Source organism: Gobius niger, assembly GCF_951799975.1.
Source record: "Gobius niger genome assembly, chromosome: 6".
In the NCBI taxonomy this organism is placed as follows: Eukaryota; Metazoa; Chordata; class Actinopteri; order Gobiiformes; family Gobiidae; genus Gobius; species Gobius niger.
In genome coordinates this window covers 9657402-9673190 of record NC_136857.1, presented here as the reverse complement: position 1 = coordinate 9673190, position 15789 = coordinate 9657402, and the positions used below count along the sequence as shown (strand labels likewise).

At 41.8% G+C, this 15789-nt stretch overlaps 1 protein-coding gene across 3 annotated transcripts in view; it reads left to right on the top strand.

Moving 5' to 3' along the window:
• The window catches only part of LOC306964553 (TOX high mobility group box family member 2-like), a 124029-nt gene that overhangs the window by 89568 nt on the left and 18672 nt on the right, over positions 1 to 15789 (top strand). The gene's annotated exons all lie outside the window — the stretch shown is intronic.

Here is a 15789-nt window from a genome sequence, read left to right as displayed (position 1 = left end):
TTCCACCCCTATTTTTTCTTAGTAAAACTTTGATTTCTAACTGAAGCAAATGAATGCACTAAAAATGCACTTTTAGGACAAAGGTTTGCTGTCATTTTTATGCCCGAGAGTTGACGGTGTCTATTATCGTTAGAGTCAATAATATCGTTTATCGCGATACTTTCCTGCCTCAATATATCGAACTTCACATTTGTTTTCGTGACAGGCCTATTATATATAACAAATTGCAGTAAAAGCTTAATAATATAGAAATATAAATATGTCAAACAATTACAGTTATGGTGAAGTAAAATCTTAATTGCTTCCATAACTAAAGAGAGTTAAAAGTCTGACTGTTCAGCCAAATCTCAGCGAGACTAATTTCTCAAAAAAATATCTTCTAATTTTTATAAATGCAGAAAGCTCCCACATCAGTCTGATAATTAGTCCGGTTAGAGGCCAAGGAAGCTTTAAGAATCTCTGTTATGAACAAGGTCGCTGCCTGCACATGCATTTTTCATCGTGCACTGAAACTCTCCTTAACACAAGACCTCTGCACGCTGCTCTTTTAGCATCAATTCAGCTCAACAACGCTACACTTTCACCGCCTCAAAGTAGAACCAAGGAGGCGGCGAGCGCGAAGCTGCAAATTTTGACTCATTGTGATTGGAGGGCGAAAGATTTTCAGATGTAGCGCGTTTGTGAACAAGAAAATCAGAGGCTGTGAATGGGGATATCCCTTGTCAGCTGTTTCCTCATTTCAAAGGGATGCTGAGGACCCCATTCCCCCTCTTTGGTGGAAGGACTTTCTTGTGTTAAACATGTTTCAGACTGCACATGTAAACACCGCTGCTGAACACGTTCATTTTGCTTTAATCATAGAATCGAACCAGATGAATTATAGATGCCCCGTGTGGTGAATTATTCAGCATTATATACTTTCATCTGACATAAATATGGTGCATTTTTTTTCTCTCACTCTGCCCCCTTCCATCATGAATATTTATGCCTTAATGTGAGCATCCATGGCATTTATCCTCCGTTAATCAGGTCTTATGTGATTTCAGAATCAAACTGCATAAGTTACAGCGGGATGTGTTTTTTTTTCTGTGGGTGGTTGCTAAGGCCTCCATTAGAGCAGGGCTTTGGGATTAGGCCACACAATCATCTGCCTCCCGCTGGTTCATATGAAGATGCCACTGAAAATATGGCTGTGTTACAGTATATAACAACCTCTTGCTATTACACCTGTATCTGTTTATCTCACGCCAACAAACTTTATTTCCTCTTTTACTGTCCATAAATTACTCACCACATACATAAATGGTCTTCCTGCTTGCTGTACCTCTTCAGGCACAAAGTTTACTCGTATTTGCACCAAAAGTGACCATTAGTTTGTTTCATAAATGTATAAATGTTCAGTTGGCTTCTGTATTTCAAAGACATTTGGCCTTTATATTATTACAACTGTAATCTTCTGTGTAGGCCCACATTATCAAGCTTTTATGAGACATGACATTTGGCTAACTATGATAAGAATAAGTTTGTCTTCATAAAGGCACAGTCTCAGTGCATACAGAGTGCACTCTGGTGTTACTCGGTGAAGTCGGGGGCAGCCCTCTGTGGCCAATAACACTGTAAAGTGAAACAGTGAGGGAGTGCTACTTTTAAACAGCTTTTGTTTCACCTCTGCAATTATTTATTTTCAAATAGCCCTTCAGGGTAATGTTCCATTTTCTTATTTCACTGCCCTGTTCTCATAAATGAAGCGTCATGGCCATAAATCAGCCCCAAACACAGACCTGCAGCCTGAAAGGTCCAGAGATTTATGTAACGCATTCATGTTCCTACTTCCACATTTTAGTACTACTCTACTGGAGCCCGGCTAATAATAGCTGCTATTAATATTTCCTGTTGCCTAGCAACCTCTGCAAGTAATAGCTTACTCTGGAAAAATAGATGACCGATAAGAAAAAGGAGGGGGGCGCGGGGCGAGAGATTCAATTCATTTATTATCTCCTGGGACAAGAGCGGCTTATTCTGGGGCCTGGAATTGGAGAGCAGGCTTATATTGAGAAATATTTTAAAGCAATTGGAAATTACATTATTTCAAATTCAGCTCCATTAGAAATGTTTCCAAATAAAGTCAATTTACTCTGTCCTCCTGAGACACTGAAGAGAAAAACCGTAATGAGGCTGATTGACAATGCACTGGAAAAAAACAAAACTGTTCCTTTATGGGACGCATGGACTAAAGCTTTGCTCTAAACCCCCCAAACTAAGGAGACATTTGAATAGCCATGACACTAATTGTTGAAAGTCTCTTCTGCTGTGCCGTCAGTAAAACACAGTGTTACCTGAAGTTACACCTCTCCTCAGTAAGAGCTCTCTCTCATGAAGCGCGGCCTCAGCTGGAGCTTGGTCCTCTCCGGGGAGCGGCTCCTGGTTTTTGTACAACATTTGGCCCGGGGCAGGAGCTGTGTAAACTGGAGCCTGCGCTGGGATCCTCTGCTTCAGCACATCGATCCTACAGTGCACAGTTAAATCATTACAGGAATGAGCAGCCCACTGACCAGCAGCAACAACATAGGTACAACATCTTACATCAGGACACATGTAGGTGTGAAGTTACAGTGGGGACTGGGACGGTTATAGGGAGCGGTAAACACAATAAATCTCTCCAGGAATTCAGATTTAGCTCTGATATTTAATACAGCTATTGATTGTTTGTGCAAGTATCATAGACATGGAAAATGATTTAGAAAGTAAATCTATTCTGTGATTAAATCTATTTGGCAAATCTCAATTATCAATGTGCTCAATAGGTCTGCAGCATAGATATAATATACAAGAGAAAGCCGGTTATCTCTTCAGCCCTATTCAGAGTAATGATCCCGAGTGCTCTGTGATATTAACATGGCTGCCGAGTCTCGTCCTACAAAGCCTGTTCCTTAAAAGGGCGGGCGGACCAGCCACAAGCCTCCACAGGGCTCCAGAGCCTCTACCAAGTGTCTTTTGGAGTCACCCATAGCCACAAGGGGGTGGTTTTTCAGCAATGTCAGCTCCCAGCCATCAGGACCAAAGAGAAGCGCTTTCCTCGCCCAATGGTCGACAGCCAAGCTTGTTTGGAGTTTGGACCATTTTGGAACAAAATAAAAACTTTTCTGTCTGTTAAATGGTGCGTTAAATGATATGAAAACAACAACTAGACTTTCTGGGACACTGTATAAGGAAGGAAGGGTTGGAATTGGTCTTGCTCACTGCGAAAATCAATGAGAAGGGAGACAGAGGGCGGCAGAGGACAGCATTCCTCCAGTGTATCACTGCCTGGACTGGAATGGACGCCATGCAAATGTTGAGACTGGCAAAGATGAGAGACGATTGGTATTCCATGGTCACCTACATCACTTGATATGGATAGAAACTGTGCTGGAGAGGAAATATTAGCAAAAGCAAAAATTAGAAAGACATAATAATAAAAAGTCAAGATAAATCAATGAGTAGAAATATTTGTGAGCCGTAGTGCTTTGGGAAAATCCTGGTCCGGACTCTGCTGGAGCTTGGGATGTTGCTGCCCATTCAATAATTTCTGGAAAAGGTTGAAAGCATAGGTATGTTCTTAGAGTATTGATTGTGGTTTGAATTTCGACGGTCTCATTGCATCCATGTGTCGAAATTGATGAAATGTGAAGAGCCTTCAATCCGAATGGTCCAACTGCCAATCTTACCCCAGGATCATTTACCCACCGACCGCCAAAGATCATAAAGGAGCAACCTTTAGCCTTACTAATTCATTCATGCTAAAAAAAAAAATGTTGTGCTATTGCTGAAAGTACAGAATGTAGTATTTTGCAAAATGCAGCTATTCAAAACCATCGTCCACTCCAGCCTAAAGCATCGTCTTATTTTCCGAGCGTCGGCTTTGTCTCTGATGTAGTCAAAGATCCCCCTGTGGCGCCTCAGAGCTGTCAGCGCCCGGTCCCACAGCGCTGAGGGACAGAGGTGGCACCCAAGGGTCTCATGTTCGACAAGCCCTGTGGTCTCTGATGCCACAGCGGGTCAGGCGCCTTTTACATCTCCAACATTAAAAAACATAGGAGTCGCACAGGGGGCAGTAATGAGGGCGTGTGGAGTTTTGTGAACAGTCCAGCTCAGAGCCTTGGGGGCGCGCCAGCGTGTTTAAATATTGAAACTGTGCAAACCCCGCGCCTCATTATGACTCCAATGAAAGGAGGCGGTGGAAGGAGCACAGTCAGCAAAAAGATTAAAAGTTTAGGAATTAGCATAGTGAAATATACGTGGCTGTACTGTAAATTTGATGAAGGACACTCCAGATTGGCAGCAACGCCTCTGTCAGTTTAATCCGGGGCATCTGTGGCTAGTATGGAGTGAGTGAATAATGTCATGTAATGTACAAAAAAAGTATAAGAATTATGCATTATGATTATTTAAAGCCTGACAAATGAACTGCTAAACTTACAACAATCACGTGCGCTTCAGGAACTGCAGGGTTAAGTAAAACCAATGCCAACAGGATATTTAGTCCTCGCTGAAGATTTATGCCCTACATAATGGCCCTACTTGCGATTACGGATTGCGACCGATAAAATTGCGCTTCATTGTGCAGCCCTAAAAATGTTTTCATCAAATTGTTTATTTCACTGCCAGATATAAGACCACTTTGCTGAGTGAGTAAAGTTCCCATTGGTGGCCTGTCAGATGCATTAGTTCACAAGAGCAGGCCCTGTCGATATGGATTTGCAGACTGGCTCTGATCTATTTCCAGTCATTGTCACACCCAGTGATTGCTACGAGGTTATGTGAGCTTGACTTCATTTGGCTTCATTTAATCTGCAAAAGAAAATTTCATTTGCATCAGTTGGTATATAGGACACGGACAGTGAAGGCTACAACCATAAATGTTTTAATGCACCAACAGAAATATAGACAGTAATGGACTGAGGACAGTTTGACTGTGAAATGCTTCACCAGAAAGACTTGCATGAGGAATGCAGCTATGTTAGAATTGTATTTGCATTTACAGTGGCACATAAGACTTCTGGCTAGATCAGCACTTCTTTTTAATGTGTAAAGGAGGAGTGTGTAATGCAGCTCCTTTTCACAGCTGACAACAGTGATTATATGTACATTTCTTTGGATATAAATTGATTTAATGAAAATGTAATTTCCGTCCATCTTTTTCATCTGTAGTGAGGGCATGGCAATTCAACCCCAACAATTGTGAACCAGAGGTGGATTGCTATTTTTAATTTTTTACCAACACATCCATGTACAGAAACGTGTTTTTCTTTTTTGTTTCATTTCTAATAACTACTATTTCCTCACTCACCCAGTCATCCAATCAGTTGAACACTGTTTTATGTCATTTGTGTGATAAATACTTCTCACTGTATGTGCAGCCGTGCCATTACACAGTATAAAACTGACTGTTCCCTTGTCATTTCTAGTGCTGATGTCGTAGCACCACACATCTAATGAGAGGCAGAAAAATAAACTTGTATCTCTCAGTGAAGTGAAAACTGCAGCTTGACTTGCTCTGCGCCGCTGGATTACTAGTGTTTTTAAATTGAAACAGCAATCTCTTTTTTCAGTGTGTAGGCTTTAGACATATCTCAAATGACCTGCCCGCTCCGCTGCCTTTCACTGGGATAGATATGACATCTGTGTGACGTTTCCCGATAAATCATTTTTGTAAAAGTCCAAATGTTTTCTGTTGCCGCTTTTCATTTTCCACCAAAAAGACAGATGCCCTTCAGTTGCTGCTCTCTCTGCAACGGGGCCAGGCGCGTGTCTCGTACTTGTCAAGAGAAATGACAGCGAGATAATTGGCGGGGGCGCACCCATTCCGTTTAAAGCGAAACAAATAGGCTTCTGAGGAGATTGAAAAAAATTGGGGGTAAAAAATAAATAAAAATAAAAATAAAAAAAGAGCGCGGCTTTGTTTTGCGCTGGTTTATTATGCAGGCTTCATAGCAAAGTAATGAAGAAGAGTATTAACGGATCACGCTTTAAAAACAAATCCATCGGCTTTATGAATATGCATGTCGCTAATTCAAATAACCTTAGGCGACGGTTACGACTGATGAATATTTAAAGCGGTTTGGTCACACAGATTTGAGCCTTGCGTTGTGACAGACTGTGGGATCGTCGTGTACAAGGGTAAACAATTAGCAATAGAAGAAGAAAAAAAAAAAAACACATTTGGGAGGTGATCAAAATACACGCGGAGACAATGTGTCATTTGTGACATTAGCGCCGCGCCGTTGGAGCGGTGACAGGCAGCAGGACGGCAAGGTGAAGAGCAGGCAATAACGGTAATTAGCGCCGAGCCAAAAGTGGATTAATCAATTAGTTAATCAACGGAGAGTCGACGCAAGGCAAATCGTTTTTGTTTTTTTTGTGCATCTGAGGGAATTTTGTTTAGACAAATGAGCTTTTTTGCGTAAATGGATTTATTGGATTTCAAATTTATGCCACGATGACATTTGATAAAGCGCATAATTGCAAACGTAATACAGCAGGCTCCCACCACATTTGTCACCGCGGAAAGCGCCAAGTGACACGTCTACAATGCAAGATAGCTGGCCGGAATGCGCCGGCAGGAATACTGTAGATAACCCCTATTTGCCGCGGGGCTGGCGTATGATTCTGAGGTGAAGGCGGAGTAGGATTGTGGGACGTGGCTGAAAAGGTTGGATGAAGAGTGGATTTAAATGAATGGTTGATTGGCTACATGCAAAGACAGGGCGTCGTGATTGGCTGACAGTGGAAAGAACTGGTCAGAACCAACAGCAGAGTCGTGGCCTTGAATATTTAAATTGTGATATTGTTATAAATCTTAAGTCAGATGCACGACGTTACAGAAAATCCAGATTATGATGATTTGGCGACGTCACTTAAAGCGATAGTCTGTAAGTTTTCAAAGTGAGGAGAGATAGAGTGAAATTTAACAGTATGATTATCAAATTCCTCCCCTCTTTAATCAGAAAGCCCTTCTTAGTTTGCAAAATGAGGAGAGCAGAAGCAGAATTTTCAAAAGTCAAGATCAAGCTCCTCCCCCTCCTCCTGATTGGACCTGACAGGAAAAGCTTGTCTCTCTTTGGTCAACCTGGGAGGATACAAGACTCTGATTAGTTGCTGAGATCTGGGAAGAATGGACCTTACATACAAATATTAAATATATATTATTACTTACTTTACATCAAAATGCAGGACCAGGTGGCTGATTTTGGACATTTTATAACATTTGTAAAACATGTAGACTTCGGGACTATCACTTTAATGGTTGTACTTATGCTCAAGCTTCACGGTGTGTGTCCTCAGAAGGCGACTAAACCAGTTTACGCTCATCATTACCCCAGCCTGACTTCAACACTCCGCCCGCACACGTCACCAGTCGTACGGTGCTGCGCGGTCCACCGAAGAGGTCCTGGGACGTTTCGTTTGAGGGGGATCAGTGCGTGCTCCTCAGTGGCCTCGCCGCGGTGCTAATTAGACCCTCCACAAAGGCAGCCTGTGGGGATAATGTCCCATTATTACAGTCATTTGTTTCAATTAAACGCTTGGCGGTTCTACAATAGCACCGTGCGGCCCAGCGCAAAGAGTCATCACTCTGTCGCACAAGGAGCCCATTTGGAACAGAGGCGGTTATGAAGGGGCCTCGCACTGTCCCGTCTTACAACTCTCAGTGTGTTGAGTCATTATGGGGTCAGAATCTGTTTCTTGTTTGACAGACTATAACTTTTACAGTCAACCCACATTTTCTACTTCTACATTGATACTTTTACACTCCTTTGCGTTGATTTTACTTATAAGTTTGTAGCTCACCATCATCTCAACATAAATATAACATTCTCTGCATTTGACCCATCCATCAATAGTGCCACATGTTCAGGCGACCGCAGTGTAATGCCCTGGAACCCATTTGCAGATCCTGACCCCACCTTGCAAGCGGGACTATCATGCTGTGAGGTATGAGTTTGAGCCTCTCAGCCTCCATGTCATTAATATCTATACCTATTACCTTCACACTAACTTTGATTCATTTCAAAACCACACAATGGAAAGTTAAATCATAATGTATCCACGAGAAGGGGAGATTGCATTCCTTTGAGTGTGCGTTGTCAAAGGGAGTCATTTCCTCGGCTAATCCCTGGCTTGTGTGCGGTGACAATTAGCTCCGAGCCTTAATATGTCCGACAGGTGCCTCTTGATAGTGTCTGTTTGTAGCGCGCTGTGCCTGCTGCCTCTCAGCTGGGCACCTCACAGGGATGAATGAAAGTAAGACGCTTCTGCTGTGATAACAGAATGGTTAAATAAAACACACACAGTCGGAGAGTGGATGTCTTGTTAGCCTTGGTGACGATTCTCAAGTGAAGTCTGAAAACGAAATCTTGATGCTCCCTTGAAAAAGAAATCATGGACGCTAAAACAAGTGGGAGAAAGCATTGTGTTGAATTTAGAGAGGATAGCAAGTAATTTAACCTTGTGCTGGGAGCTGGATTGACAAACTCATATTTCCCTCTTGCTTACAAATATCGGGGGGTTTTAATGGGTGTGTCTTCTAGGTGTATCACCATCTTGGCAATTATGAACAATGTAGGGTAGGATTAGCAAGTCTTCTTAGCCAAGCCTCCTCACAGTGGCACAAACTTAGGTTAGGGTTAGTTTGGATTAGTTTAAGATAGTTTTGTCCTTTGGAGGTGACGTCATCTACTGTGGAGCTCCACTGGTCATGTGCCCCCCCATCAGCTGCATCCTGACCCTTCTCTGAATACTTTTAATATTATTGAGTCATTTAAAGCCACCCTCAGCTTTTTCATTTGCCAGCCCAGAATTATTGCATTCCCACATCGTATCACTAGATGCGCTGCCTTTGAAACAACAAGCTCACTTTGTCCTGCAGAAGCAAAGACAAATGCTGCACCTCCCCTGCCTCACCCTCAACAACAACACCATGTCAACACAAACACGTGTAGGGATGTCAAATGTTTGAAGCATCAGAAGCAGTTCCAGTAAGCATGCTAACAAGATGGTATTTAGTGTTAGCATGCTTAGTTTAGCATTATGGCAGAAGTTTACAAAAGATAGTGAGCTGATAAATGTTCGGATTCAGCTGAAACCTCATGAAATGTCCATGTATATAAAGCACCGGGAAGTGTATGAGGCGTTCAAGGGTTGCAGAAAATAAAAGCTCTGCACTGTAAATTTAGTTCTAAATGCTAAATGGAACATTAATGTTCTAAATGCCAAAACACACAGACTTACATGACAGTTGAAGTTCAGCAAATGAATATAAGTCTCAAAATGTTTACTTTGCTACAAATCTGATTTATTCTGCTGTATGAATGTGGCTTTTACACAAGATTAATGATATTTCCCTTCTGTCTTTGAACGCATCATAAGGGCAGCGTGTGGAGGAGTTAGGGGCGTGGGTGAGAGGGGAGGGCCAGGTGAAAGGAGAGCAGGGTTCACTACTAGGTACTAACTAACTAAGGTATGAAAAAGAATTCCAGGAGTAAAGCTAAGGGCAGCTTTTACACGATAAGATGCTATTAAGTATGTGTTATAGACTAATGTTAAATGAGTTTTGCACTCTCTGTACAGTAGCTGTGCCCTGTGCACTGCTTCTCCCTCTCCCTCCCTCTCTCTGTCTCAGATGTTTACACACAGTAGCACCAGCTCCATTCAGCACATCACACGGGTTCAAGTCTCCCCTCGGGCTGTTGCCATGGAAATAACCCTGCCACTCGCTCATTCATGCTTGATTAATTGTATTTTTCCCTGTGTGTGCTTTGTGAGAGACCTCATCATGAGAACGTTTCATCTTCAAAACAAACAACGCGTTCGTGGCATTTTATTTCTATACTTTCATCTCCGTGCTGATGAAAGATTTATTCATTTCTATACAGCTACTCTCATAAAACAGTATTTCCATTCCCGTGTAGACTTACCTGGGCAGAAGATAAGCGTTTAGCCTATTTTTCCCTCCCCTCTCGCTAAATTGCGCTGTGTAACATTGAGCTACGGCAACCCACTGGGGCCAATTAGGATGCCAGCGGAGCCAGGAAGTGCAGTGCAGATGCTTTTGCCACAATTTATTAAAATCCAATCTGCGGGGGCCCCTCCAACAGCTCGTTAAACCGCCGTTAATCTAATTAGCCGCGCACTTGCCACTGTTTTCACCACATTACCAAATACAAGGGCCCCGACAACGCATTTTAGCCTGATTAAGTGGGGCCGGCGCGGAGCTGTCAGTCACGCAGGCAGTGGCTTTGGGCTGCAGCCTGTATTAAAATGCCCAGAGTTTAGTCAGTGGCATTATGTAATACAGTGATGATCGGGGAGTGGTGCTCGCTGCAGAGGCTAATAGTGGCATTTAGCCCCCCGTGAAGACGCTCTGATTGGGGAAGATGTACAGTATACAGGGGAGGAGACAATGGGGATGTTTTGTACAGTTAAGGCCTGATTTTCTGAGCCAGGCACTACATTCCAAGCACTCTTTAAGATTGCCATTTTAACAGCGCCTGATTCATCATTAGAAACTTTACAGATTATTAGCGTTGCAAATCTCTCAGACACAAATGAGTTTGCTCTGTGGTCTCTTTAACGTTTATGGAGACACAAATCTCAACTGCACCTGCTTTTGGCACTTCTTCAGCATGCGTTTATTTTGCACTTGTAAATCAGGCCCTCAGTGAGAAATGAATGCTACTAAAATATTAATAATAATCCATTAGACTTATACTATATAGTGCTTTTCCAGAAGACACTTTACAATTTCGTGCATTATTCATTCACAAACCTGGTGGTGGTAAGCTGCTATTGTAGCCACAGCTGCCCAGGGGAAGACTGACAGAAGCGAGGCTACTAATCAGAAATCAGAACTAGCAGTAAAATGACACCGTTAATGGGATTTTAAATATGTTTTGTATGATTATTACTTGGCTGTTTATTATTATTAGGATTATTATGATGATTATTATGATGATGATGATTTATGATTATTATGATTATGATTATTATGATTATTATTATCATCATTATTATTACTATTATTATTTAACATGAGAGAAAAAAAGCATTTCTGTTTCTACCTGTCTTTCTACAATAAAGTTGTATTTGTATTTAATTAGCTATATTTATTTGGTTGGGACAGTGCATGTTAATGAACATACATGAGACTCATGGGCTAATTTCCCAACTATGTGGACTCTCAAACACGCTCTCATTCCTCCTGGCCTATTCATGTTTTTAGTGGTAATAGAAATTGGAGTACCCGGAGGAAACCTACGCAGACACGGGGAGAACATGCAAACTCCACACAGAAAGGACCCGTCCAGGTGGGAATCGAACCTGGGACCTTATAGCTGTGAAGCACTAGCTCTAACTGCTGTGCCAAGACAATAGATGAAGAGTCTCTCAGTGAGAAGCTGTGGGTTCAGTTGTGCGTTAGGTGGCATAGTGGTTAGCAGCGCTCTTGCCTCAGGGTCCGTGGGTTCAACCTTTCTGTCTGAATTTGCGTTTTCTCCTCGTGTCTGTGTAGGTTTCCTGCTTGGACGTCCCCTTGCATTAAAAACTTAGACAATAGGTTCTCCTCAGGGGCCAAGACTCCCCTGAAACAGAGATGTTTGTGAGTGCCTTGAAATTCATAAAACCAGCAGTGATTCTAAGTATGCTTGCCGCCCACATCTTACAGATATTGTATATTTATCATTTTAACGATTGGGATTTGCTTTTATAGGCTTTTCCACAGATCCAAAAACACTGCCCGCTGCTTTCATCTCTGCTTTGCTTCCGGTTCATTATTGTTTGGGCAGGGCTGGGTTTTCATCTGTTGAGTGGTGCTTTCTTGTTGCACTCAGAGAGATCCTTGCGGTGACTTTGACATGTTGCCGCGCTCATTGCTTTCAGATGGCCGCTCTGACATGGGCTGAAATGATTTCCAGATGAACAGGAGAACAGTATATGTTTTTCAGGCGTACATTTCAAACAATCGGACGTCAACGTGAGCCGCGGGAAGGAAACGTTTTGAGACAGGGATAATACAGGACTTCATAAAATAGGGTTGGATGATTAGACCACAATTTTAATCGGATATTTGACGGATAGATTTATATGGCAACAAAATTATTTGGAATATCTTCTTTATTAAGCCCAATGTGTAATTATGATCATAGGAAAACGTGTTTGAGACGACTTTTTTCACTCTAAGATAAAGTTTCCAATGTTATTCTTTATTTTGCGTTTTTAAACTTCTTTGTACACATTAGCCTAAGTTTTCTTACAAAATTATGTAAGTTAGCAGCTTTGAAATGTAGCGCGACAAAATAAAATAGAGACCCTCATACATAACTCTGACTGTAAAACAAAAGTTGCTAAGTTGCTAATGTGGTTATAGTCACAGCGCAGGTAATTTGAGCACTGGCATGATAGAAAAATGTAGGTGTGTGTTGAAAGAGCCTTTTCACCTTTCACCTTTTTCACCTTTTCATTAATGTTTGGGGGAAATGGTTAAAAGTCAGGTTATCATTAACACCATGGCCTGACGCGTTATGTCAGGTCAAGATGGTTCATGTGGCACTAACAGAGATCTACTTTGTTGCCAGGCACACAACTTGTACACAAGGAGAGCTGTGCATGAAGTCTATCCTCTGAGCGACGGGAAGCCGGTGCAGAGACATGAGCTCTGGACTAATGTGGTCGTATTTCCTGGTTCCAGTCAGGACTGGAGCAGCAGCAGTACTGGATGTACTGCAGCTGTCTTACAGCTTGTTTAGAGAGGCCAGTGAGCAGGCCGGTACTGTAGTCTAACCTGCTGGAGACCAACGCATCAATAAGTCTCTCTAAGTCTGACTCAGAACCTATGTACTTTTGATTCTGCCGATATGTTTAGACGGTAAAAAGCTGCTGATGTCATTGATTTAACAAGGTTGTTTAAGTTTAGCTCTAATCCTGTTATAGAGTCCCCTAGATTTCTATCCTGATTTTAAGCTTTAAGAGAGAGAGACTTTCAGCAAGTTTGACAAATTCTAGTTCATGGTGCACCAGAGCACCTCCAAACTTGCGATAGTTAATGATCCATCTTAAGGAAAGTTGCTTGCTTGTGTGGTCATAATGTTATGGCTCATGTCGGAACAATAAATCAAGCATTTCTAAAAAGAGCAATCGCCTCAAAATTGATACCCACAGAGACAGAGACCTCAACATACAGATAAAGCTATGCATTACAACTCTAAGCCCCACAGTGAAACGTCTTATCTCCTGAATCTACAGCTGCCTCCGTTTACTTTGAGTCCCTCCCATCTCCAACAGCTTTGTTTACACGCCTCACGTCGCTGCCAACAATCCACTATGTCCACAGCATTATACAGGTGCTCCGACGCAAACCAGCATGCGTAAATCACTAAAAGCATGTTGTGTAAAGCGCAGTGTAAATCAGATTAATCCCAGACATACAGACGCAGCATGTTAGGGGAGAGAATGTATACAACAAGCTGAACATACATCTAATGTAATATGGTTCTGATCAGTTATGATAGGGGGTAGTAGTAGGGGGTTTCCACAAGTTTTACAGAAAGAGGTTTTTTGTGTGCGTGTGACAGTGGTACAGGTGATAGAAGGTGAACTTTTGAGGTAGTAGTAAAAGCTTAAAGTGTAATTTAACTGGCAAAAGAAAAGTACGTCAGTCCTTCAGATTCCTTGTTTAAGTCATTTTAAGCAGTGATAATGCCCCACGATTGTTATTGCTAAGCTGTTTCCAAACACTGGTCCATGTGGCACAGTAAGTGGAGAGATATTTCTGTTGCGGTGCTCAGCTGGGGATTTTGCTTAAGGCTGCGAGTTGAAGCTGCTGGTGAAAATGGCAGAAAAATTACATATGGCATCTTGAAATGACATTATTCTCCGTGCTGCAGCTCTAACCATAGCATTTATCTATTTATAAACCCACAAAGGCTGGAGTGAGTGCAGCTGCTTCTCCGCATAGAGGCTGCTGACTTCTAGGACTAAAGGAAGGATTTTTTTTTTTCTCTCGCTAAGATTATTATCATTAAGTGCTTTTATTGTGTTTGTCAAACTGTGCACAATTTAAAACACGCACAATACAGCGGAGACCACATGCGTTTGCAGGAGGTGGTCCATGTCTTACATCTTTGGTTTTCTATGGAGCTGCTCTTTCTTTAGCTGTTTTGTTTCCTCTTAGTTAAAGACAGATAACATCACTCCTAGTTTTTTTTTGTTTACATTATAGAAGCATTTGGGTATTTCTAAATGTAATGGAAACATTCAAACTTACATACATTACGCTTCCATCACTACAGTACCATTCCCTTTCTTTCACCAGATCTGTAACTTCCTAATTTCCACACTGTCAACATAATCTGTTTTAAATCCCTTTAATGTCCCCCTCTGAAGATTATCCTTAAAACATTTGAAAGGAAAATCATAACTGCAGTCCTGTTACAGAGACATTGTCTTGTTGAATCTATTTTTACTGCTTTTCCCCAGTTACTTTTTGATCAAAGATTTCATTCTGGTTAATTGAAGTCTTGTCTGTGACAAAGAACTTCAGAGTCGAGCTTGTTCCCTGTTTTTTAAGATTAGTGCTCAGCTAAAACTTCACTGTGCATTTGCGTTTTATCTCTGAAATGCATGACATGACGTGAGAATGAAGCCGGTGCAGCTTTGTATTTGAAATCAACTAATGATACACCAGGCTCTGTGCGGGCTTTAACGCTGAAATATGGTCAGAATGTCCTTATCGCACCGCAGATTGTGTACCCTTACTTCATTCAAAGGACTCATTTCAATTTGACATTTGCACAGTCGATTTGTAGATGGAAGTAGCTTATTTTTTTCTGTCAACACCTTATGTTTTACTGTCCATGGATTTGAAAACAGCAACATATTCCGTCTTCCCTTATATATTTTATTCCGTACTTATTAAACGGTCCTGATGTGATCTGTTTTCCTGTACAGTATGTCGTGTGTGACGGCTGTTGTCGTGGAGAAAAGTCTCCTCTCTCACAGATCTGTGCAGTGTCTGAGGTCCATTTTCTGATCCTGTCACTACAGCGATCCCTATCTGCTCCTTTGCCTGATGGATTTCTGATCTATGTCACAGAAGCAGCAGCGGGTATCTATGAAGTAGCACAGCTTTGATTTTCATGTACTGTAAAGAAGCCCTGCAGTTATCAGTTTGAGGCTAAGGACTTTATCTGCTGAGACTGTCCAGTGAAAATAGAGTGGAATAAATTCTGTGCGTTTCTGGGAAATATAAAGCAAAATAAAGGATTGTTAGAGATGTAACCTTTTTTTTTTTTAGGTCATTTATTCTGTCACTACCCAGTGTTGACCAGCTTTTCAGCATTTCGACATGGTGCTTCCTGGGCAGGTACTATTTTGGAACCATTTCCCCCCTGGGGCAAAGCCGGCGAAGCAGGTAGTAATTTAGCAACTGGAACTTCACCGAGTAAAGTGGCTTTAGAAGAAAGTTGAGCCAAGTAGAACTCATTCTGCAACGGAAAAATTGTCCAGTTGTCACATTAACCCTTACTTATCCATAGAATACTGTATTGCATATTCATACTATGTCCAAATACACTTGAACGATCAACATTTGCGACCCAGTGTCTCAATGTCAGATCTGCACAGTATGTTCTCTCAGTCTTGTTGTTGTTTCTATTCAGCAGAGCTTTTTTCCGTTGTTAAGGTTATATTATTTTCCAACACCAATATACCAAATGGGGACTGACTGCAGTTTCAACATTATCAAGACGGTTTTTGCTT